Source organism: Podarcis raffonei, chromosome 8 (genome assembly GCF_027172205.1).
Source record: "Podarcis raffonei isolate rPodRaf1 chromosome 8, rPodRaf1.pri, whole genome shotgun sequence".
Classification (NCBI taxonomy): domain Eukaryota; kingdom Metazoa; phylum Chordata; class Lepidosauria; order Squamata; family Lacertidae; genus Podarcis; species Podarcis raffonei.
Window position 1 is genome coordinate 71545420 of NC_070609.1, and position 22443 is coordinate 71567862.

The window sequence follows — 22443 nt, forward strand, 5'->3', positions numbered from 1 at the left end:
AGTCCCCTCCACTCCAGGGTTTCCCCTCAAGCAATCTGAGACTGCGCCTGCGTACAGCCTGCTGCTGCTCTGCTCATTTCAGCCCTCTGCTAGTTCTGGGAGGCAAAAAGGGAGGGGAGCTTGTCACTAGCAGGACCAGTGGTCAGGGATGATGGGAGTTGTAGTCCAAAAACAGCCGGAGACCCAGGGTTGAGAAACACTGGCGAAGCATCACAATGCTGAGAGGGCAGATGGGGCCTAAGTCCCTACACAGTAAAGCGGAGCCCTTGAAGTCAGCACACCTAAGTTAGTTGTGCCCATGAGCTTCCGTGGGTCTACTCTGAGTAGGACTGGCATTGGATGCAACTCAAAGTCTGGACGATCACGTGCTGCGTTAAAAAAAAATAATGGTGAAGGCCCAGCCATACCGTGAGGAAGAAGTGATCGTAGAAGGTTGCTTTCTTTGTACGACCTTGGAGCACTTCATTGATGAATAAAGTTAGATGGTGGCCATCTGTCACATTCCTGCATTGGCGGGGGTTGGACTGGATGACCCTTGGGTTCCCCTCCAGCTCTTCAATTCTGTGATTCTGTGAAGCGGTTCCTCTAAATAGGTAAAACAGTATTTGAAAAAAATTGTTCAGAGCATTCCCATAAGCTGAGTAGACCTGAAGCTCTTTGAGATCACCAATTATTTCCAAAAAAATAAATCATGATGAGAAATACATATTCTGTCACCCTTATGGGTGTGTATGTTTGGGGTGTGTGAGAGCAGCTTAAAGGGGGAAAGACCCCTGGTTCCTTGCCTTTACCTGTTACCATGTAGAGGTGACCTGCTCTAACCACCTGTGCTTTCTTAGGAGGTCACACTGTTTTATTTTATGTTTTTAAATCTCCATTGTTTCCCCGTAGTCTCCTGGAATAGCTCTCCCACTGAGAGCCAAGTGCCTTCCCCCTTTCTATTACCTTTATGGATGTTGCTCGCAAGCCTTTAGGAGGAAAACTGGTCTTTCAAGCCAATTCTGAGTTCCCTCAAACCGGAATTGTCAATTAATTTCTTTGAAAGAGCTAAAGAAAACCACACACACACACACACACACACACACACACACAGGCCTTGTGTAACAAATCATTGCAGGCGTTTTGATCTGCGTTACGAGAGAGAGAGAGAGAGAGAGAGAGAGAGAGAGAGAGAGAGATCAGGATCCAAAGCGGTGAGGAAGGGCTGCTCCATGACAGAGCACGTGTTTGGCATGTAGAACGTCCCAGGCTCACAACCCAGTGACATCTCCAAGTAGGTCTGCCAGGCAGGCCAAGAGCATCGCAGACTTTGAGATTTCAGGGCCCAAACTTGAGACCTAGGGGTGACTCACAGGGGTAGGCCCTGGAGATGGAGGTTAATTGGGAATGAGGAGCATGCAATTCACAGATGGCTCCTGCGGGGCTATAGCTTGCTAGCCGCATGTACAGCCTTCTTAGTACACATATATATTTATTAAAGATATATGTTTATTAAAGGGGCTCTCTCCCACTTGCTGAGTTGAGCTCCCCACCCCCCCACCCCCAGCCAGTCAGCTGGAGAATTCAGGTCAGACCAGCAGCTCTGGCAGATCTCAGCTGAGAGAGCTTCCCTGTCTGAAACTCTGGAGAACTGCTGCCAGCCTGTGTAGACAATGCTGAGCTAGATGGACCAATAACTTATGGTCCTGTGATGTGGGCTCCTTGCTCTTTAAAACCTGGGGGAAAGGACCATCGCTCTCTGGAAAGTCAATCCCTGGAGTTTCCAGTTTAAAAGAGGATCAGGTTACATAGGGGTGAGGAACTTCAGATCTGGGGTGTGTGTGTGTGTGTGTGTGTGTGTGTGTGTGTGTGTGTGAGAGAGAGAGAGAGAGAGAGAGAGAGAGAGAGAGAGACCCTGCCAAAAGCAGGATAGAAAGAAAATTCCAGGCCAGTGTCTTAAATATCTGTGTGGCTTGTTAAACTGGTGCACCATTTTGCCTAAGTCCTGCTGTGATGTCTCCACAATTAACGGCAGGTTTCAGGTTGGCCTAGTGCAGGAATGAGGAGCTTATGTCCTTCCAGATGTTACTGGACTTCTCCTCCCATCATCCATGATCCATGGCTGTGCTAGCTAAGGCTGATGGGAGATGGAGTCCCAACGACATATGGAGAGTGACAGTTCCCCCCCATCTAGTGCCTGCTTTCCTAAGCTCTACTCATTGGACCATACTGCCTCTCACAATCAGTTACAGATTGCACACCCACCCCTATCCTGTGCACATATAGACTGTAGTTTTTACACACACACACACACACACACACACACACACGATTTAGAGTATGATATGGTGCTTAATATGGGGGATAAAATAACTTGGTTCCAGGGATGGATCTGTCAATTTCACTTCTCTCCATTTCTTCCGACTGAGAGAGAGGGAGGGCGAATGCGGCCCTCCAGGACTCTGTTTGGCCCCCAGGTGACAACCCTCTCCAGCGCTACTTTGAGTGCTTTGGCCTGGCTGAATTGTAGCACTGAAGTACAGTGGTACCTCGGGTTACAAACGCTTCGGGTTGCAGACTCCGCTAACCCGGAAGAAGTTGCTCTGGATTGCGAACTTTGCCCCAGGATGAGAACGGAAATCGCGCACCGGCGGCGTGGCAGCAGTGGGAGGCCCCGTTAGTGAAAGCGTGCCTCAGGTTAAGAACGGTTTTGGGTTAAGAACGGACCTCTGGAACAAATTAAGTTCGTAACCCAAGGTACCACTGTACGATGATGCCTCTTGCTAGCTGGATAGAGAGGTGTTGTGTTGTGTGTGCAAACATCTGACTTGTGCGGGGCAGGATTGCACCATACTGTGCCCACCCATTGCTGCACCCACTTTCCCTGTAGACCTGCTCCCACCTATAGGAGATTCTCGGTGAGCTACTGTGGCGCTCAAGCTACAAAGAGAGCCAGCATGGTGTGTAGCGGTTAGAGGATCAGACTAGGGCCTGGGAGACCAGGGTTCAGGTCCCCACTCAACAGAGGGTGACCTTGGAAGCCGCTCACTCTTAGCCTAGCCTACCTCGGGAAGGAGGGCTGTGCATGTTGCCTTGAGTGCTTTGGAGGAAATGGTGGGATAATAATAATAATAATAATAATAATAATAATAATAATAATAAACCTTTTATTTATACCCTGCCCTCCCCAGCCAAGACCAGGCTCACGGCAGCTAACAACCAATAATAAAAACAAGTTGATTAAAATACAATTTAAAAAACAAGATTAAGGATTTTAATCTTGCAGCCTCTTCACAGGGGGAGAAGGAAAAAGGGGGAGGGAATCAAACTGATTCTAAGCCAAAGGCCAGGCGGAACAACTCTGTCTTACAGGCCCTGTGGAAAGAAATCAGATCCCGCAGGGCCCGCAGGATAAAATAAAATAAAATAAAAGTTCCCTGCTGCTAGGTTAGAAGCAGGTGAAGAAAAAGATGGAAATTTGATTCAATTTGCATTAAAAGCTGAATCTATCAATTGCACACTTTCTGGAACAACATGAGAACCAAAACACAGCCACTCTAAAGAAAGAGACACTCCCCTGAATTTTGCAATGCAGTTCGCCAGCCAAACAAGGTTAACCCAAAATGCATCTGTTAGGGGAAAGCATGCATAAAACGGAATGTATTATTGGCAATAAACACACAAAAATGCAATATATTATGAGAAATTGCCTGCACAAAAGTATACAAAACTGCACACAGGATAAATTTGTTCTCGGGTGCTCAATACTTTTTAAATGAGGATTTCTTTTTTTAAAAATGCAAATTGCTGCAGAAATGTAGAGAACCGCATTTAGACTGGAAAAATGAGAAAGGGAGAGGATCCCAATGGACAAGATTCTTCTACCCCTACTGGGGAGAAGTGAAATTGACAAGTCCTTCCATCCCTGCTAGGGAGAACCACGTCCAACCTAGCCAAGTCTTGTTCAAATTCGCAACACTAAGGTAGAGAGACAATTAGTCTGACACAACTTAAGGCCTCTTTCTGCGTTCCTAAGGACAAAGCAGTGTCTTCATACATGCCTGCTTTTCTCAGTGACAGAACACACCTTGGCTGGTAGAGCATGGGTTGTGGGTTCAAGTCCCATGCTGGGCGAAAAGATTCCTGTATCGCAGGGGGTTGGACTAGATGACCCTCGGTGTCCCTTCCAACTCTACAAATCTGTGCTTCTGTGACAACCCTCCATTTGGCAAATATGGGGAATGTTTCCCAGGGCCGCATTCCATGCTGCACAGCCTTTCAAGGGCCACATGTCAGTGGTAAGCAGAGCTAGAAGCAAATGTGGACAAAGCAAGGCATGTAAATTTTACCCTTGTAAAGTAGTTTATTGGTTTGCTTTTGTTCTCTATGTATTTTTCTTTTTTACCTTGTATTTTCATGTTGTGAACTGCCCTGAGAACAACATATGAGGGGCAGTATACTGCTGCTGCTGCTGCTATTATTATTGTTATTATTATTATTAGGTTTGTTGTTACACACATTTGCACTCACACCTCTCTCTAACCTCCAAATTTCATTTGTATGCCGCTTTTCCATAGTTAAAACCGTGCTCCAAGTGGCTTGCAATATGAAAAGAATTAGGTAAAGGTAAAGGGACCCCTGACCGTAAGGTTCAGTCGTGGACGACTCTGGAGTTGCGGCGCTCATCTCGCTTTACTGGCCAAGGGAGCCGGCGTACAGCTTCCGGGTCATGTGGCAAGCATGACTAAGCCGCTTCTGGGGAACCAGAGCAGCGCATGGAAACGCCGTTTACCTTCCCACAGGAGCGGTGCCTATTTATCTACTTGCACTTTGACGTGCTTTTGAACTGCTAGGTTGGCAGGAGCAGGGACCGAGCAATGGGAGCTCACCCCGTCGCGGGGATTCGAACCGCCAACCTTCTGATTGGCAAGTCCTAGGCTCTGTGGTTTAACCCACAGTGCCACCCGCGTCTCTTATGAAAAGAATTACACAATTGCAAAAGGAGCCATAAGCAATAAATAAAACACACTGAAAAGTGCACCAAATCGAACAGTTTCCGCATAAAATGTAGCAAGAGCCAAACATAAAGATACAAAAAAAATTAATATCGGTAACCCAACAAAAAAAACCCAACAACCCTCCCTAAACAATACCGCAGCCCAAGAGTCTGTTCAGCAGCCTCCGTTTTTTGTAGCTGGAGTCAGTCTGGGCCCCGCCCTCCTGGGCCAGGTGGGGAAAGCCTGCAGGTCTTCCAGGACTTGCAGCCGAGATGGTCAGTGTTCAAGCGCTGAAACATTCAAGGAGGGAGCATAGCAGGGCTGGGGAGAGGTGTGGCCTGGGCAGAGTTCCAGGGGTGAACAGAGAAGCCCGGAGGACCGAATTTCCACCCCTGTCCTGGGTCTGAGATTTGCTGCTGCTGCCGCTGCAGAATAGCAACCTTTGGAAACAAACAGAGGTGTGGGAAGGGGGGCGGTGGGGGTGGGCCGCCCTGGGTGCCCTCACTGAGGGGGGGTCATTCGGCGCGCCACCTGCCCGCGGCTCCCAAGCCTACCCCGAGCCATCGGGGGAAGGGGCGGAGCTGTGCCACCTTGCCAACAGCCATCCCCCTTCCCCCTTCGTTTTGACGGCTTGGGAGTTGTGGGCGGGCGGTGTGCCAAATGTCCGCCATCGGCGGCTCACTCTGCCCCTGGCTGCAGGGCACGCACGCCACGCCGGGCACCCAAGCGGCTATCCCGTGCCTGGGAGGGCACCCTCCGTGCCATGCCCCCCTCGGGAGCGTGCCCACTCTGGGCAGCATGGGCATATGCTCTGCCGCTGGCTACAAAGCAACTCGAGCAGATTGTGATCCTTGAGCAGAGAAATGAGGCGGCGCCAGTTGCATCTCACGTTGCAAATGAACAGCTAGTCTCAGAGCTGAAGAAGGTTGCCAAAACAAACAAACAAAAGCAGCAGATTTTGCTGGGGGTGGGGGTGAATGGAACCTTTTGTGAAACGCTTGGAAAACTGAGGCAATCCTTTGAGCTGGGCTGGTGCGTTCAACATTTCTCTGATGAAAATGGGGACGTACTATTCCATCATCAACATCATCATTTTATTTATACCCTGCCCATCTCACTGGGTTGGCCCAGCCACTCTGGGCAGCTTCCAGCATATTGTGGTACCTCGGGTTCAGTACTTAATTCGTTCCGGAGGTCCATTCTTAACCTGAAACTGTTCTTAACCTGAAGCACCACTTTAGCTAATGGGGCCTCCCGCTGCCGCCACGCCGCCGGAGCACGATTTCTGTTCTCATCCTGAAGCAAAGTTCTTAATCCGAAGTAATATTTCTGGGTTAGCGGCATCTGTAACCTGAAGCATATGTAACCCGATGTACCACTGTATATAAAAACATAACAAAACATTTAAAAACTTCCCTATACAGGGCTGCCTTCAGATGTTTTCTCAGGTTTTTATTATATCTTATCTCTTTGGCTACATGACTCCATACCCTTTGACATTTCTCCGATGAAAATAGCAGGACATTCTGGGATCAGAAACCGGGATGGCCTCCATAAATCTGGGACTGTCCTTGGAAAATAGGGACCCTTCTGGGTCTGCAGTCCCTGCCTGCTTGCTCTTCCTCCTCTGGCTCCCATTGGGTGGGCAGGTGAATGGCAGTGATGGGGCGATAGAGGTGGGGGCTCAACAGAAGCGTCCTCCATCTGTTTGTTTGCCGCCTTGTCATCCGGCCAGTGTGTGGGTGGCATCAGGAGCAAGCAGAAGGGGGAGCAGCAGCTGGCGACTGTGGCGGCATGGAGGAGGTAGTCCTGCTGACTGAGGGAGGGGGGACCTACAGTGAGACAGCCCCCCCGCTAAGCAGCCGTTGAGGAGAGCTCTGCCCCAAACCCTCTGAAACCCAAAGCCGGCATTTGCACACGGATGTCAGTGCGCACATCTGACATGACTACTGTTCCTTTAAATATATATATATTTATTCAGTTTTCACATTTAACATTTAGAATCACATGTAAATCAATCATCACAAACACACAGGGTTCTCCGAATCCCTTGACTTCCCTCTACGGGTTCCATAGTTACTCTTTCCCAACTGCATTGTATAATGTTCTCCATATTTCCTTAACACTCAGTTCTTACCATAGTTCTTGTTACATTGCAAGTGTTTTTAAAATCCTGCCAATGTTTACAGTGTTCTTTTAAGTAACTTATAACTTTCCCCCATTCTTTATTAAATTGATCATCTTCTTGGTTTCTGATCTTCCCAGTCATTTTTGCCATTTCAGCATAGTCCGTCATCTTTGTTAACCATTCTTCTTTAGTAGGTACTGTAAAGGGAATTGGGGGTTGCTTGTGCGTAAAGGGTGCTGCAGCTCTAGGCAACGTTGCCTGGCTAAACCTTTCCCTGGCTGGACAGCCCTTTCTCCATGGCTGTGTCAGTCGCTGGCAGAATCCGTCAGGGGGCGTTTTCTGAACTTCTTCCAACATAAAAACTCTTTGACCCCAAGTCTCCTCCTAGCCTCTCTGCGCGGAAGTCTCCTGCGCAGAGTGGGCGTGCCCAACGGAGGTCCTGGGCTCTCCACGCTGGTCTCTGTGGAAGAGTCTTGGAGCCCTCTCTCCGCAGTCCCCCCTTGCTTCCTGGTGTCACTCCTATTTCCTTCCTCAAAGGAAGTGTTCTCTCTCTCCCTGCTGGTCCCTTCTCCTGCATCGTTGGGGAGCCTTACCTCCACTCTAGGCTCCGATGGCAGTTCCCTGACAGGTACATTACCTTCCTTCCATCTCTGGACCAGCAGCATCCGTGAAGCTGTCGTAGCGTACATAAACTGTCTTTTCTGTTCCTTTGGTATTTCTGGACCCAAAATTCCTAATAAAAAGTTTTTCAAACATTTTCTTCAACTCATTATAAATCATTTCCCAATATGCTTTTGTCATCTTTCATGCCCACCTCTTATGGTAGAATGTGCCTTCCTTCTCTTTACACTGCCAATAGATATTTGTAGCAGTCCTATACATTTTTTGCTATTTTAGTAGGAGTTAGGAACCAATTATACATCATTTTCACGACTACTTTTCCAGCTAGCGAGGTTTGTTTTGATCTGTTGGCAACCCGGGGCAAATGGTTCATCATTTATTTTTATTTTATTTTTTTAATTATGTTTATTAAAATTTTCAAAAAAGAATACAAAGGAAAACAGAAAAGAGAAAAAGAAAAAAAGAAAAAAGAAGAAAAAGAAAAACAGCAGTTTAAAAAGTTTACCGTAATTACATTCCATATTTCCTTGACTTCCCCACACCTGCCCTTCTTGTATTCCAATTCCAATTTTTAGCTCAGCAATTTTTACCCCCCCCCCACTTTACCTTATTTCCTCTAATTCAATTATCTTAAACAAATTTTAACTTCTAAACCTCTATCTTTATATTTCAAAACTTATTCTTAACATACTTTCCCTAAATTCCTCCATCAATTTAATTACAAATGGTTCATCGTTTATAACCACCCCATTTCCCACCCTCTCCCAAAAAGAACCAAACAACCTTGTGGCTTTTGCATCCCTTGAAGGAAAGGCTCCCACAGTCTGTATGGGGAGGTCTAGGTTTCGGATGAGAGTCATATTGCCTTCTGAATGTTGGTGGACTCCGACTCCCATCAGCCCTAAGCCAGCATGACTATTGATGGAGGACAATGGGAGTTGTAGTCCAGCAATACTGAGAAAGCCACAACTCCTGTCATCCTTGACCCTTGGCTGTGTTTTAGGGGTGGGGGAGAAATCTGACTGAGTTCACATTGAGAGGTGAATTTACATGCACTTTCTGGAAAAAATACAAGAACCAAAGTGCCCCAACCTTTGAAATCCGTGCTTCTCTGAAGTTTGCTACGCAGGTCAAGCTGATGAATGTGTACCAAAATTGCATCTTATTAGGATACAGTGTGCATAAAAATGCATATATTTGTAAAAATTAAATCTGGGCATGCATTACTTAAGGGGAAATTGCTTTGCAACAATATGAATAATGGGCAAGAACTGCATGCGAAAAAAGGTGAGAAAATCGCACCAGAATGCAAACAGATGTGGGGTTGTGGAGAGCTGAGTATAAGATTCAGATATTAGAAACTGAGAGTAATAGGAATCGACAGGGTTTTCCTGTCCCTTCGCGGTCACCTCTGCAATCTTCTTTTTGGTGCCGGCTTAAAAAACATTTTTGTTTAGGGAAGTCTGTCCAGACATGTAGATGTTTTATCTCCATCTCTGCTGATTTTCACCATATTCTGGATCGTTCTAAATATATGGTTTTGCACTGGTCATTTAAATCAATGATTCTAAAGCTTTTGTAAACCATTTAGCGGTTTGTTCGTTGCTGTGGTTGCTGTTTTACAGTCGTGGTATATAGATTTTGTTGAATAAACGAAAATCCCTAGCCCTGCTGGGGAGACGGAGTCAATGTGCAGCTCCACAAACCCTGGTCTAGGCAGCCTCCATACCAGATTTTTGGATGGGGTCTATGCCTGGTGCCCTCACTGCCTGTCCAAAACACCTGGTTGGTGGGCACCAGGTTGGTAAAGTCTGGCCTAGAAGTTGGTGAAGTTTCTTCCCCTGTTCCCAGTCTCTTTTATTCTTTACAGTGGTACCTTGGGTTAAGAACTTAATTTGTTCTGGAGGTCCATTGTTAACCTGAAACTGTTCTTAACCTGAGATACCACTTTAGCTAAAGGGGCCTCCTGCTGCTGCTGCGCCGCCGGAGCACGATTTCTGTTCTCATCCTGAAGCAAAGTTCTTAACCCAAGGTACTATTTCTGGGTTAGCGGAGTCTGTAACCTGAAGCGTCTGTAACCCGAGGTACCACTGTATAGTGGATGCTCGGGTTGCGAACGTGATCCGTGCGGGAGGCACATTCGCAACCCGCAGCATTGCATCTACGCACGCGCGGGTTGCGATTTGGCGCTTCTGCGCATGCGCAAAGTGTGATTTAGCGCTTCTGCGCATGTGTGACCGCTGAAACCCGGAAGTAAACTGTTCCGGTACTTCCGGGTTTTGGCACATCTGTAACCCCCCCAAAATGCAACCTGAAGCGTCTGTAAATGTATTGCATGTCCTCCAAAGTTCTTCCCGTTCCATCTTTAATCCCTATAACAACAGTCCTGTGAGGTAGGCTGGGCTGAGAGGCAGTGACTGGCCCAAGGTCGCCCAGGGAGCTTCACGGACGATTGGGGGATTAAAGAAGGCAAGTGGTAGGACACCTGCTATGCCTGCAGAAGGTTCAATTCCCTGGCACCTCCTAGGAGAGCAAGGATTGCCCCCGACGTGCAACCCTGGAGAGCCACTGCCGTTCAGTGTAGGTGATACTAAGTTTGCTGGGCCAGTGTTCTGACTCGGGATAAGGCAACTTCCTATGCTCCTTTGTCTCCAGGAAAGGACCGCAGATCAGGATTGGAGCAGCTGCCTGGCACGCAGAAGATCCCAGGTTCAATCTCCAGTCTGTCCAGGAAGGGCTGCCTCTAAAGTGCTAACAGTCATTACTGACTAGGGCGGAATCTAAAGGTAAAGGGTAAAGGGACCCCTGACCATTAGGTCCAGTCGCGGACGACTCTGGGGTTGCGGCGCTCATCTCACTTTATTGGCCGAGGGAGCCGGCGTACAGCTTCCGGGTCATGTGGCCAGCGTGACTAAGCCTGTTATGTACTGAGTTGAATAGGATCCAAAAGGCAGCAGTCTGATTGGTCCTAGAACAATAGGATGCAGAATGCAGCAGTCTGATTGGTCCTAGAACAATGCAGCAGTATGATTGGTTGGCAGGAACTACCCAATCATGCTCCAGATAGAAGTGAATCCACAACCTGATTGGCTTACAGTAGAATTCCGGAATTAGCCAATCATGTGCAGCCCATTGTGTAAATAACGTATATAAAGCAGATACTTTGAGGGGACATTCATTCATTCCTCCTCACCACTATGAGCTGAATAAAGAGCATGAAATCACTTTGCGACTTTGAGTATATTTCAAAGCCGTTTCTGGCGAACCAGAGCAGCACACAGAAACACCATTTACCTTCCTGCAGGAGCGGTACCTATTTATCTACTTGCACTTTGACGTGCTTTTGAACTGCTTGGTTGGCAGGAGCAGGGACCAAGGAATGGGAGCTCACCCTGCCGCGGGGATTTGAACTGCCAACCTTCTGATCGGCAAGCCCTAGGCTCTGCGGTTTAACTCACAGAGCCACCCACGTCCCTCTAGGGTGGAATCTAGAAACAAATAAAAAACGCTGTGAAAATGCTTTTTTAAAAAAACTTTTAAAAATATATATTGAATTTGCCATAAGCTAACCATCGCCATCTGGTGTCACATTTGTATAACGAATTTAATCGTTATATTTGCAGCTGAGTTCCAGGCTTCTTCCAGACCCTCCAAGTGTCCCTATTTTCCAGGGACGGTTCCAGGTTTACAGAAACTGTCTCGGTTTCTGATTTGATCCCGGAATCTTAGGGTGTCCCTGTTGTCATCGGAGAAAGGTTGGAGGGGATGGAGATATGCAACCCCTGAGCCAAGGAGATAAATAACTATACAACCTTTATAGGACATCTGAAGGCAGCGTTGTTTACAGTGTTAGAAACTGAGCTATGAAAGCAAGGAGCTAAACGGCACCTTAAACCCATGTTATGGACGCAACAACGGAATGCCTAGGCGTGCTTTTTTTGTAATAAGAATACAAAGCTGAAGATGAATGAACTGCAGCTAAAATATTATGTTCATTTTTCACATGGTCTAGTCCTTCCCCTGCCCACTCCCCTAATCTTATTGAGAGGGTCTTTTCTCTAGTCTTCAGAGAGTAGCTGGAAGTGGGGAGGCAGAAAAAGCTTCTCCTTTTCTTCCACTCCGCGGTTTTAATCTGAAATCTTAGGTGCCCAGAGTTCAGAAACTGCTTGTGCTAATGAAATTCCTTGTCGCAAAATGCGCCTAGAGTAATGGGAATTTTGAAAACTGCCTGTCTAGGGAAGTTTTTAAATGTTTGATGTTTTATTAGGTTTTGATATATGTTGGAAGCCGCCCAGAGTGGTTGGTCCAGTCAAATGGGTGGGGTATAATTATTATTATTTAAAAAGGTAAAGGGACCCCTGACCATTAGGTCCAGTCGTGGTCGAGACTGCGGTTGCGGCGCTCATCTCGCTTTATTGGCCGAGGGAGCCGGCGTACAGCTTCCGGGTCATGTGGCCAGCATGACTAAGCTGCTTCTGGCGAACCAGAGCAGCACACGGAAACGCCGTTTACCTTCCCGCCAGAGTGGTACCTATTTATCTACTTGGACTTTGACGTGCTTTCGAACTGGTAGGTTGGCAGGAGCAGGGACCGAGCAACGGGAGCTCACCCCGTCGTGGGGATTTGAACTGCCGACCTTCTGATCGGCAAGCCCTAGGCTCTGCGGTTTAACCCACAGCGCCACCCGCATCCCTATTATTATTTAGGACATCCCTATTTTCATCAGAGGAATGTTGGAGGGTATGATCTTCCCAGACGATTGACGTTTGCCCTGGATTCAGAACCATGAGGACTAGAACCTCAGTCCGTTTTTAAGGGCTTATACTGTGGCTCAGTGCCGGAGTGTGGATTTTGCCTGGCTCAGGGCTCAGCCGGGCTAGCCTTGTGTCCAGTGCCGCACGCGGAGGCCTGCCTATTCTTTCAGGGCGGTATCAAGACGTTTGCCGAGAACCAGAAAAGACCAAACCCGGAGGGTGGGCAGGAGCGATGACAAGGGAGTGAATTAGAAGCAGGGAAGTGTGTGGAGCCTTGTCTGATTTCGTCTCTTGTCTTCCCGGCCCGGCTCTATAGAGTGACACACTTTCCCCCAGCTAATGAATTCAAGACCGTTTGTGCGTTCCCCATCTTGCGTTGTCAGTCGGCGTTATGCTCACCCGTGTGTCAGGAGAGAGGCCTACCAGCCGATCTGGGTGGTTTGTCTCTCTTTCTCTCTCTCTCCACATTCTTGCATTCTGGAAAAATAATAATATCGAATTTGGATCCCTGCTCCTGGGGAAATCTGGCAAAGTGGCTGCGATAACGATCGGCTGGTCCTCAGAGCCACCTGTGATGGGAGCATCTTCTTCTCAGAGTGACATGGAGGGGCATGTTCACCGCGAGCGACGAACGCCGGTGTGCTGCCAGGTTTGCGAAAGGCTTGGCTGCTTCGAGGGATGTAGGAAGCGGCCTTGTGCGGAGTCAGAGCATCGGCGCCTTGAGTTTGGTATTGCCTGCACGGACTGGCAGTATCTCTCTCCAGGGTTTTTTATTTTATTTATTTACTTTCATCTATTGATTCAATTTACAGACCACCCTTCGTCCTGAGATCTCAGGGCGGTTCACAGAACAAAATACAGTGGTACCTCGGGTTACATACACTTCAGGTTACATACGCTTCAGGTTACAGACTCTGCTAACCCAGAAATATTGTTTCAGGTTAAGAACTTTGCTTCAGGATGAGAACAGAAATTGTGCTCCAGCAGCGCAGCAGCACCCCATTAGCTAAGGTGGTGCTTCAGGTTAAGAACAGTTTCAGGTTAAGTACGGACCTCCGGAACGAATTAAGTACTTAACCCGAGGTACCACTGTACAGGATAAAAACAAGTAAATAATTAAAAACAAAACATCGAAACAATAACCCACTTATATCTCTTCTGTCTAGCTTTTAGCTTGGCTGGTTAGTCTATTTGCGTGTTTCTGTTAAATCTGTGTTTTCTGTATCATTTAAGTTTTGTTTTAAACGATATACTCAAGCCACCTTAAACCTTGGGAAATTGACTAATAAATGCCTTTCATTGCCTTTCAGAAAGGGGCACTTCCCAGCCTGTGGCCTGTAACTATAATGAGTCCAACCATTGTGCCATTGAGCTCAGTATTGCCTGCACAGATTGGCAGCAGCTCTACAGCGTTTCAGAGACAGACTCTTTCTCAGACCTGTTTGGAGATGCTGGGACCTTCTCTATGCTTAGTTGCTCGAACTACTGCATTAGAGTCCTTCCTCATCAAAGGAGGAGGTTGCGCCCCAGAGAGCAACACTGCCAGTCAGTGTAGACAGTATGGGGCTTGATGGCCCAATAGTGTGACTTGTTATAAGGCATCTTTCTGCACAGGGGAGAGAGGCAGTGGCCATGGAGTGAGTTAGGGATGTGAATTTTCCCTGGTTCAATTCCAAGTGGTAGGAAAGATGGCAGTGACCTCTTGCTGCCCACTGGGCACAGAGGGCACAGATTTCTTGAAAACTCTTCTGTCCTGCCTTTCTTAAAAGTTCAAGGTGGCTAATACAGGGCTCAATGGTGAAAAAGGAGTCAGATTCCGGGGTAAGGGGGCGTGTGGATATGAGCGCCTGCCTCGCCATTGGTCCACCTATCTCAAAAGTGGGCGGAGCAACAAATGCAAACGTTGCCTTTGTCCAATAAGCTTGAACACACCCCTCTCCATCCTCCATCCAGGCGAGGAAGATACAGGTGCCCGAAGTTGGAAGCCATGAGGACTGGAAACTTATTTAGGGAGGGAAAGCAACCGAGGTTCTTTGCGTGCCAAATTCCTCACTGGATACTCCATTCTGGGTAGGACAGAAGCTTGATTTGTCTGGCAGCGGAGAGCTGCAGATGTCCAGTTATGGAATTGTTATCATTGTTATTTTTCTCGTGTGTGGGGGGGGGGGAGAGAGAGAGAGGCAGGATGAGATCTGTAAGCAGGGTGACTCCGGGAAGCCCCTTGCGAATAAGCGCAGCCACTAATGGATTCGTGTAATCGCCACATAACACGATGGAGCATGAACAGCCTTGTGGGGGTCTTTCCAATGACCTTGTTAGCAGCCTGGCGCAGGGAGAAGGCGGGCAGTGCCCAGCCTGTCTTAATGCGCTGGCTTTTGCTGCTATCAGCAGCGATCAACTTAGGAAAATTATCCCATCGATCGGCCCTTTTAAAAAGCAATGGAAACTTCTATTGCCTTTTAATTCACCTCGTCTTTTGGGACGCTGGCAGAGAGGATGTCCGCCCCCCCCCGCCCCCGATGGCTTTCTCCTGCGTTGTGCATTTTGCTCCCCCTCCAACCTTGTTGTCAATGGACGCATTTGTCGCATTTGTCGTTTGAACGACTTGGTTGCCTCAGAAAAGGATATTATCAAGGTTCAGAAGAGGAAGACCAGGGTGATCAAGGAGGTGGGGCGACTCCCCTGTGAGAAAAGGTTTGGGGAGAACTTCCGGTCAGCGCCAGCGACTAATGGCGGATACCCTCTGAGCTGCGGAGGGAATCGGCTCCGCGGGGACTGGGTCTGGCCGCTGCGGCGAAGCGGGGACCCGAAGAAATCACAGGCAGTGAAGCCTGTGAACTTGCAGACTCGGCAGGCTCCATTTGCGCCCCCCCTGCTGCGAAGGAGCCTTTTTAAAGGCTTCGGAACGGAACGGGGGTGAGCGGCGCGGGGCTGAGAGTCGTCTACCTTCTTCGCGGAGTGAAGCCGCATAGCCATGGTCGGAGAGCGCTGATTTCTTTCTGGACAATTGGAATTTAAAGCAACTACCCGTGAGTAGGATCAAGCAAATTAATTGGAGAAAAAATTCAGTAATTTTGGCACTGAAACGGGAAAGGTACAAACAGGAAGTCTGCCTTTCCGGCTTGTAAATAGATCAAAGCAAAGAGACTGTAAAGCTGTAACTTTGAAAGACGTTCTCTAAAGGCTTAAAATCCAACACCAAAAAAGCGATTCCCCTCCTGTTTGCAGGAGTGGAGGGGAGAAATCTGAGTATTATTTACCTGCAAGAAAAGAGGGAAGTAAAGATATATCTGCTGCCTCTAAAATCTGGGAACGGACTGCCTATGACAGGGAAAGCCGATCAGTGGGAAGAACTGTCAGCACGTTAAGGGTAAAGAATCTTGATATAACTCTGTGAAAGATACACTGTTTTTAGAACTGTTTTTGACTATAAAGTAACTTTTAAGGACACTGAAATTGTGGCTTTTAAGGCATACCGGGGACCTATAAGGACCATATTTGTTTTAAAAGTTGCAAAGTGAAGTTGGAAGTGTGTCCCCCTAGAGGAGACTATGTTGCAACAACAACTAAGCCACTAAGTAACCAAGTTTGGAAAATTCCTCTTCAAAACAAATCTACCAGGCGTGAGACTGACCTTGGGTTTTGCATGAGAGTTTTATGGCAAATGAGAAAGGGAAGATAGGGGTTTTTAGCTGTAATGCTTTGAGATAAGGATTTGCTGAATAAATAATTTGAAATGGAATACAAGAAGGGGAGGTATGAGGAGGTCAGGGAAATATGTCATTGAAAATTAAGTATTGTGAATTTTATGTGTTTTTAAACTTTTTTGCTTTTTTCTTTTTGTTTGTATAAAAATTGGAAACTTTAATAAACATCTTTTTAAAAAAAAGAGAGAAAAGGTTTGGGGCTTTTTGGAAATTACTTTAGCCAAAAGTGGAGGCATGACAGAAGCACATGAACAGACAGAGAAAAGCTTTTCTCCCTGTCTCGTAACTCGAGAAACAGTGGACATCTGGTGAAGCTGAATGTTGGACGATTCAGAACCAGTGGAAGGAAAGACTTCTTTCCACAGTGCTTAAACTATGGAACTCACTGCCCCAGGAGGCTGTGGTGGTAATAATAATAATAATAATAATAATAATAATAATAATAATAATAATAATTTGTTATTCATACCCTGCCCATCTGGCTGGGTTTCTCAGCCACTCTGGGTGGCTTCCAGCAAAATATTAAAACACAATAATTCATCAGATATTAAAAGCTTCCCTAAACAGGGCTGCCTTCAGATGTCTTCTAAAAGTCAGATAGTTGTTTATTTCCGTGACATCTGATGGGAGGGCATTCCACAGGGTGGGCGCCACCACCAAGAAGGCCCTCTGCCTGGTTCCCTGTAAATTTGCTTCTCGCAGTGAGGGAACCGCCAGAAGGCCCTCGGTGCTGGACCTCAGTGTCCGGGCAGAACGATGTGGGTGGAGACGCTCCTTCAGGTATACTGGGCTGAGGCCGTTTAGGGCTTTAAAGGTCAGCACCAGCACTTTGAATTGTGCCCAGAAACATACTGGGAGCCAATGTAGGTTCTATGTGGTCAGCTTGGATGGCTTTAAAAGGGGACTAGACAAATTCACGGGGAATGAAACGGTCATTGGCTACTATCCCTAATGGCTGTGTTCTCCTTCCACAATTGGAGGCAATATGCTTCTGAACCTCAGTTGCTAGGGATCCCAAGTGGGGACAGTTTCTGTTGCTCTCAGGTCCTGCTTTTGGGCTTCCCATACAGACACCTGGTTGGCCAGGTGGGCCTTTGGCCTGATCCATCACCCACAGTCTTCTAATGTTCTTACGACATGGTCCACTGCAGGGTAGCGGCATTTTGCCAAAGATTCCTTTTCATGCAGAATGATAGAATGGGAATCATCTAGTTCAACCCCTCGCAATGCAGGAATCTCTGCTTTTCAAATAAGCATCAACCCGCCACCTCCTTGATCTGATTGGATGGAGCTGTTTTGTTTTCCAGATGGGATGGCCCAAGTAAAATGCTGACATTCCCTCCCTTGGTTTTTCAACTGGGCTTCTGCCGATGGATAACTTTCATATTCAGATAGAACTTTTTGAGAATCAGTTTGGCAACAACTGTGAATCCATTGGGTTAAACCAAAAAAAATAGACCTAGATGAAGCTCTTCTAAGCAGCTTCTTGCTGTTTGAAGCTTCTGGGTGGCTCTAAAAGGGGATCACATTTGGGGAGGAGAAGGCAATTGAGGGCTGCTGAATCCCCACGACAGGGTGAGCTTCCGTTGCTCGGTCCCTGCTCCTGCCAACCTAGCAGTTCAAAAGCACATCAAAGTGCAAGTAGATAAATAGGTACCACTCTGGCGGGAAGGTAAATGGCATTTCTGTGCACTGCTCTGGTTCGCCAGAAGCGGCTTAGTCCTGCTGGCCGCATGACCCGGAAGCTGTACACCGGCTCCCTCGGCCAATAAAACAAGATGAGTGCCGCAACCCCAGAGTCAGCCATGACTGGACCTAATGGCCAGGGGTCCCTTTACCTTTACCTTTTAACCCTGATGTCAGCGTTTTCCCTCCTGCATCGGAGACAGTAAATGCCTCTGAATACTAGTTGTTGGGAATCACAAGTGGGGAGATCGGCGCTTGCACTTGGAACCTGTGTGATGACTGTGGCAGTTTCCTGTGCTTGGGTTTGGAAAGGCTGCCTTGGAAGCTGATTACCTCTGAGTTTCTCAGCTCCTTGGGAAAAGGGCTTGCGTTTTTAATATCACTGGTTAAAGCGCCGTGTGCTATGGAGATCTAACGTTGTTCTGAGTATGTTTGTAGAAAGGGGAATGAAGACAGCAATTTGAAACACACATTCTGGGAAGGAGGCCTGATTTCCTCCAGTGGAACTTGTTCCCAATGAGGAAAGCACTGCAAAGCTTGCCAAAAGGCTATTGGAAATGAAGGAAACTGCCTGATTTCGAGTCAGACCATTGGTGTAGTGAGCTCAGTGTTGTCTGTACTCTCTGGTAGCGGCTCTCTACACTGGTACCTTAATTCGTTCTGGAGGTCCGTTCTTAACCTGAAAGTGTTCTTAACCTGAAGCACCACTTTAGCTAATGGGGCCTCCCGCTGCTGCATGATTTCAGTTCTCGTCCTGAAGCAAAGTTCTTAACCCGAGGTACTATTTCTGGGTTAGCGGAGTCTGTAACCTGAAGCGTATGTAAACTGAAGCGTCTGTAACCCAAGGTACCACTGTAGAGAGTTTGAGGCAGAGGTCTGTCTCTCCTACCTGGAGACGTCGGGGATTGAACCTGGGACCTTCTAGATGCAGAGCAGGCGATTGTCCCATTGAGCTGCGGTCCCATTCTCCCACCCAGTCATGGCAAAGAGAGCAGTGAATGGGTAGGCTTTGCAGAAGCAAGAAGTACCATTCCCCTGCCCCCTGTAATAATGGACCCGGTTCTCCCCAATGATGCTAATTTAAGCAAATGGGAAACTGGCTGGGAGAATTTGTGACTTGGGCTCCCTGCTCATAAGGAAGTATTTGGTTGCCAATGCAAGCTGGCAAACTCCACCTTCCATTATCAGATTCCCTTGGTGTGAGCCAGGGCTGTACCTCTCCCCCCACCCCTGTCCACCCACCAATGTCTCTGTTCCATTAATAGCTCCCCGGGCAAAATGTATCAGTCCTCGTGAATAGAATCATACAATCATAGAATTGGAAGGGGCTCTGAGGGTCATCAGAAATGAGGGGGTTCTCCAAGGAGTTGGGCAGGCTGTAGAGAAAGAGCTGTAGCTCATTGGCAGAGCATCCGCTTCTCATTCAGATGGTCCTGGGTTCAATTCCTGACATCTCCAAGTAGGGCTGGGGAAAACCGCTGCCTAAAACCCCAAAGAGCTGCTGCCAGTCAGTGTGGACAGTACTATTCTAGATAGGCCAGTGGCATGAACTGATAGAAGGCAGTGTGAGAGCCAGTGTGGTGTAGTGGTTAAGAGCGATAGACTCGTAATCTGGTGAACCGGGTTCGATTCCCTGCTCCTCCACATGCAGCTGCTGGGTGACCTTGGGCCAGACACACTTCTGTGAAGTCTCTCAGCCCCACTCACCTCACAGAGTGTTTGTTGTGGGGGAGGAAGGGAAAGGAGAATGTTAGCCACTTTGAGACTCCTTCGGGTAGTGATAAAGTGGCGTATCAAATCCAAACTCTTCTTCTTCCTCCTTCTGAATCCTATTTATTCTTGTTGTTGGGAATCCCAGCTTTAATTTTTTTTTTTTTTTGAAAAAAGCCCAAGTATCTAGTCCTTATGCTTGAAAATGTGCAAGAAGTCCTGCTAAGGTCTCGGAAGGCAAAGGGGCGGTCCTGGTACCTTCTGATTTCAAAGCAGCTGTTCTGGGACTGAACTGCAACACCAGCAGCGCTCCCCCCCCCCCACTTGGAAGGTGCCTGGAGGTTGATTTCACAAATGAAAACGGTGGATCTGTTATGGTCCACACCAAAGACCCCCACTTCCATTTCCACACTTACAGAAGCAGGCTTTATTCCACCGGGGCAGTATTCCAGGGATGGGAAGCTCCCAGATGTCGACTACAACTCCCATCGTCCCTGACTGTTGGCTTTGCTGACTGGGGTTGGTGGGAGCTGAAATCCCAGCAGCAACCAGAAAGGCCACAGGTTCCCCATTCTTGCCTCTGTTCATTCACTCAGCAATTGCCCGTCCTGAGCCGACCTCTGAAGCAGGGGGCGTTGCCTTAGTTCACCTGACAATTCCCTTTTTCTATTAGGAGAGAGAGAGAGAGGTTTCATAGAACATTGAATCCCAGAATGGAGTTGGTCTTTGCTATAGAACAGCTGACCCTCAAAATACATTCCAGCAATGTTTCCGTATTTCTGCGTCAAAGATCTCCGTGCACTGCCCCTTCTTCCCATCAGTTCAGAGTCTCTGCAAATGTGTGCCTAGGACATGGGTATGCAAACTAAGGCCCGGGGGCCGGATCCGGCCCAATCGCCTTCTAAATTCGGCCCGTGGACGGTCCGGGAACCAGCATGTTTTTACATGAGTAGAATGTTTGCTTCTATTTAAAATGCATCTCTGGGTTATTTGTGAGGCATAGGAATTTGCCCCCTTTTTTTTAAATAGTCTGGCCCCTCACAAGGTCTGAGGGACAGTGGACTGGCCCCCTGCTGAAAAAGTTTGCTGACCCCTGGCCTAGGAGGAGCGAACTGCCAAGGCCACCGCAGAAATAGAAGTTCACTTGATTTACAGTGGATCAAAGCGCCCTCTGGCACAACCAATCCACTTAAAAACAAACAAGCTTTATGTGGTTAGGAAAGGGGGTTGGAATAGATGACCCGCGGGGTCCCACACAACTCCACAATTCTATGATTCTATGGGGGAAAGGGTGAGAGGAAGGCGTGATTAATAGGAAGGCATCTACATGCCCTGAAAGCACATCAGAAAGAAGGCTCAATAAGGAGCAGTCATAGTGTCTTTCCAATTCTGGGGTTTTTAATACAGGCGTATTCTGCAACATGCCATTGCCGTGATAATAGCATATTAGCAGTAGATTTGTTCAGGACTGTCTGCACAGGGTTCTGCTCTGCTACTTGTTCTGCTATGCTTCCTCCGTATAACCGTGTGATTGCCATCCAGGGGAACACTCTTGCATCGCGGCATGGCAAAAGTGCACTGTTAAACCATGGAACTCTCTGCCACAGGAGGCAGCGACGGCCACCAACTTAGGTGGCTTCTAAAGAGGGAGAGACAAATTCGCAGAGGACAAAGCTATCAAGGGCTACAAGACATGATGGCCATGCTCTGCCTCCACAGTCGGAATATACTTCTGAATACCAGTTGCTGGAAACCCCAGGGAGGAATAACGCTCTTGTGCTCCGATCCTGCTTGTGGGTTTCCCACAGGCATCTGGGTTGACCACTGTGAGAATAAGAAGCTGGACTAGGTGGGCCATTGGCTCGATCTACCAGGCAGTGGTGTAATGTATTGGTGGGGCCCCGGGCGCAATATTGTTAGGGGGCGCAAACTTTCAATACAGCTGCATGCTTATCCATGCAAACAAGGAAGTGACTTCTCCAGATAATGGAACGACTCTTCTTTTCTTATCTCTGCGGCTGCGATCTCCTGGGTGCTACAGACAGCTGAATGTGCATGCATACTCTGCCCATTTCCCTCCCTCCGCATCACCCCGGGTACTGACAACCCATGCTACACCACTGTTACCAGGCCTTATTCTTATTCTTGGATGACTTTAGAAGAGGATTAGGCAGGTTCATGGAGGACAAGGCTATCAGTGGCTATGAGCCTCAGTGGCTATGTTCATTCTCCACCAGAAGAGGGAGCACGCCTCTGAATATTAGTTGCTGGAGAGTTGCTTTGGTCTTCCTATGGTTGCATCTGGTTGGCCACTGTGAGCAAAGGCAGTTTAGGGTGGCGTGACTGGTACGGGCGCATTGGGTGCCATGCTGCAGGGGGTGCCACAACCATACTGTGGAATGGAGCAAGAGAGGCAGGGGGCACAGGATTTTAGCGCAGCACAAGGCGCCACTGAAATTTGAAAGCCCAAAGTCTGCCAGTGCTGTGAGAACAGAATGCTGGACAAGATGGGTCACTGGTCTGATCCAGCGGGCTCTTTTTTTAGGTTCTTACAATGAGAAATAAGCCAGAACAATTATTTCAGCAGGAAGTTACAGGACAGACACTGATTGGAAACGAAGAAGTATGCCCACATCGAACCACTCTGTAACCACCATAAGAACAGATAACCTCCGTCTAAGCTTTCGGAGAGCAAATTGGGATGAAGGCTCAAGAAACGGGCTATCTGGAGGAGCCCTCTGGGTAAATGCATACCCTCCGACATTTCTCTGATGAAAATAGGGATGCGGGTGGTGCTGTGGGTAAAACCTCAGTGCCTAGGACTTGCCGATCACATGGTCGGCGGTTCGAATCCCCGCGGC

At 47.9% G+C, this 22443-nt stretch overlaps 1 protein-coding gene across 3 annotated transcripts in view; it reads left to right on the plus strand.

The window, feature by feature from the left end:
• TMEM240 (transmembrane protein 240) overlaps positions 1 to 22443 on the plus strand; it is a 42926-nt gene that overhangs the window by 11106 nt on the left and 9377 nt on the right. The gene's annotated exons all lie outside the window — the stretch shown is intronic.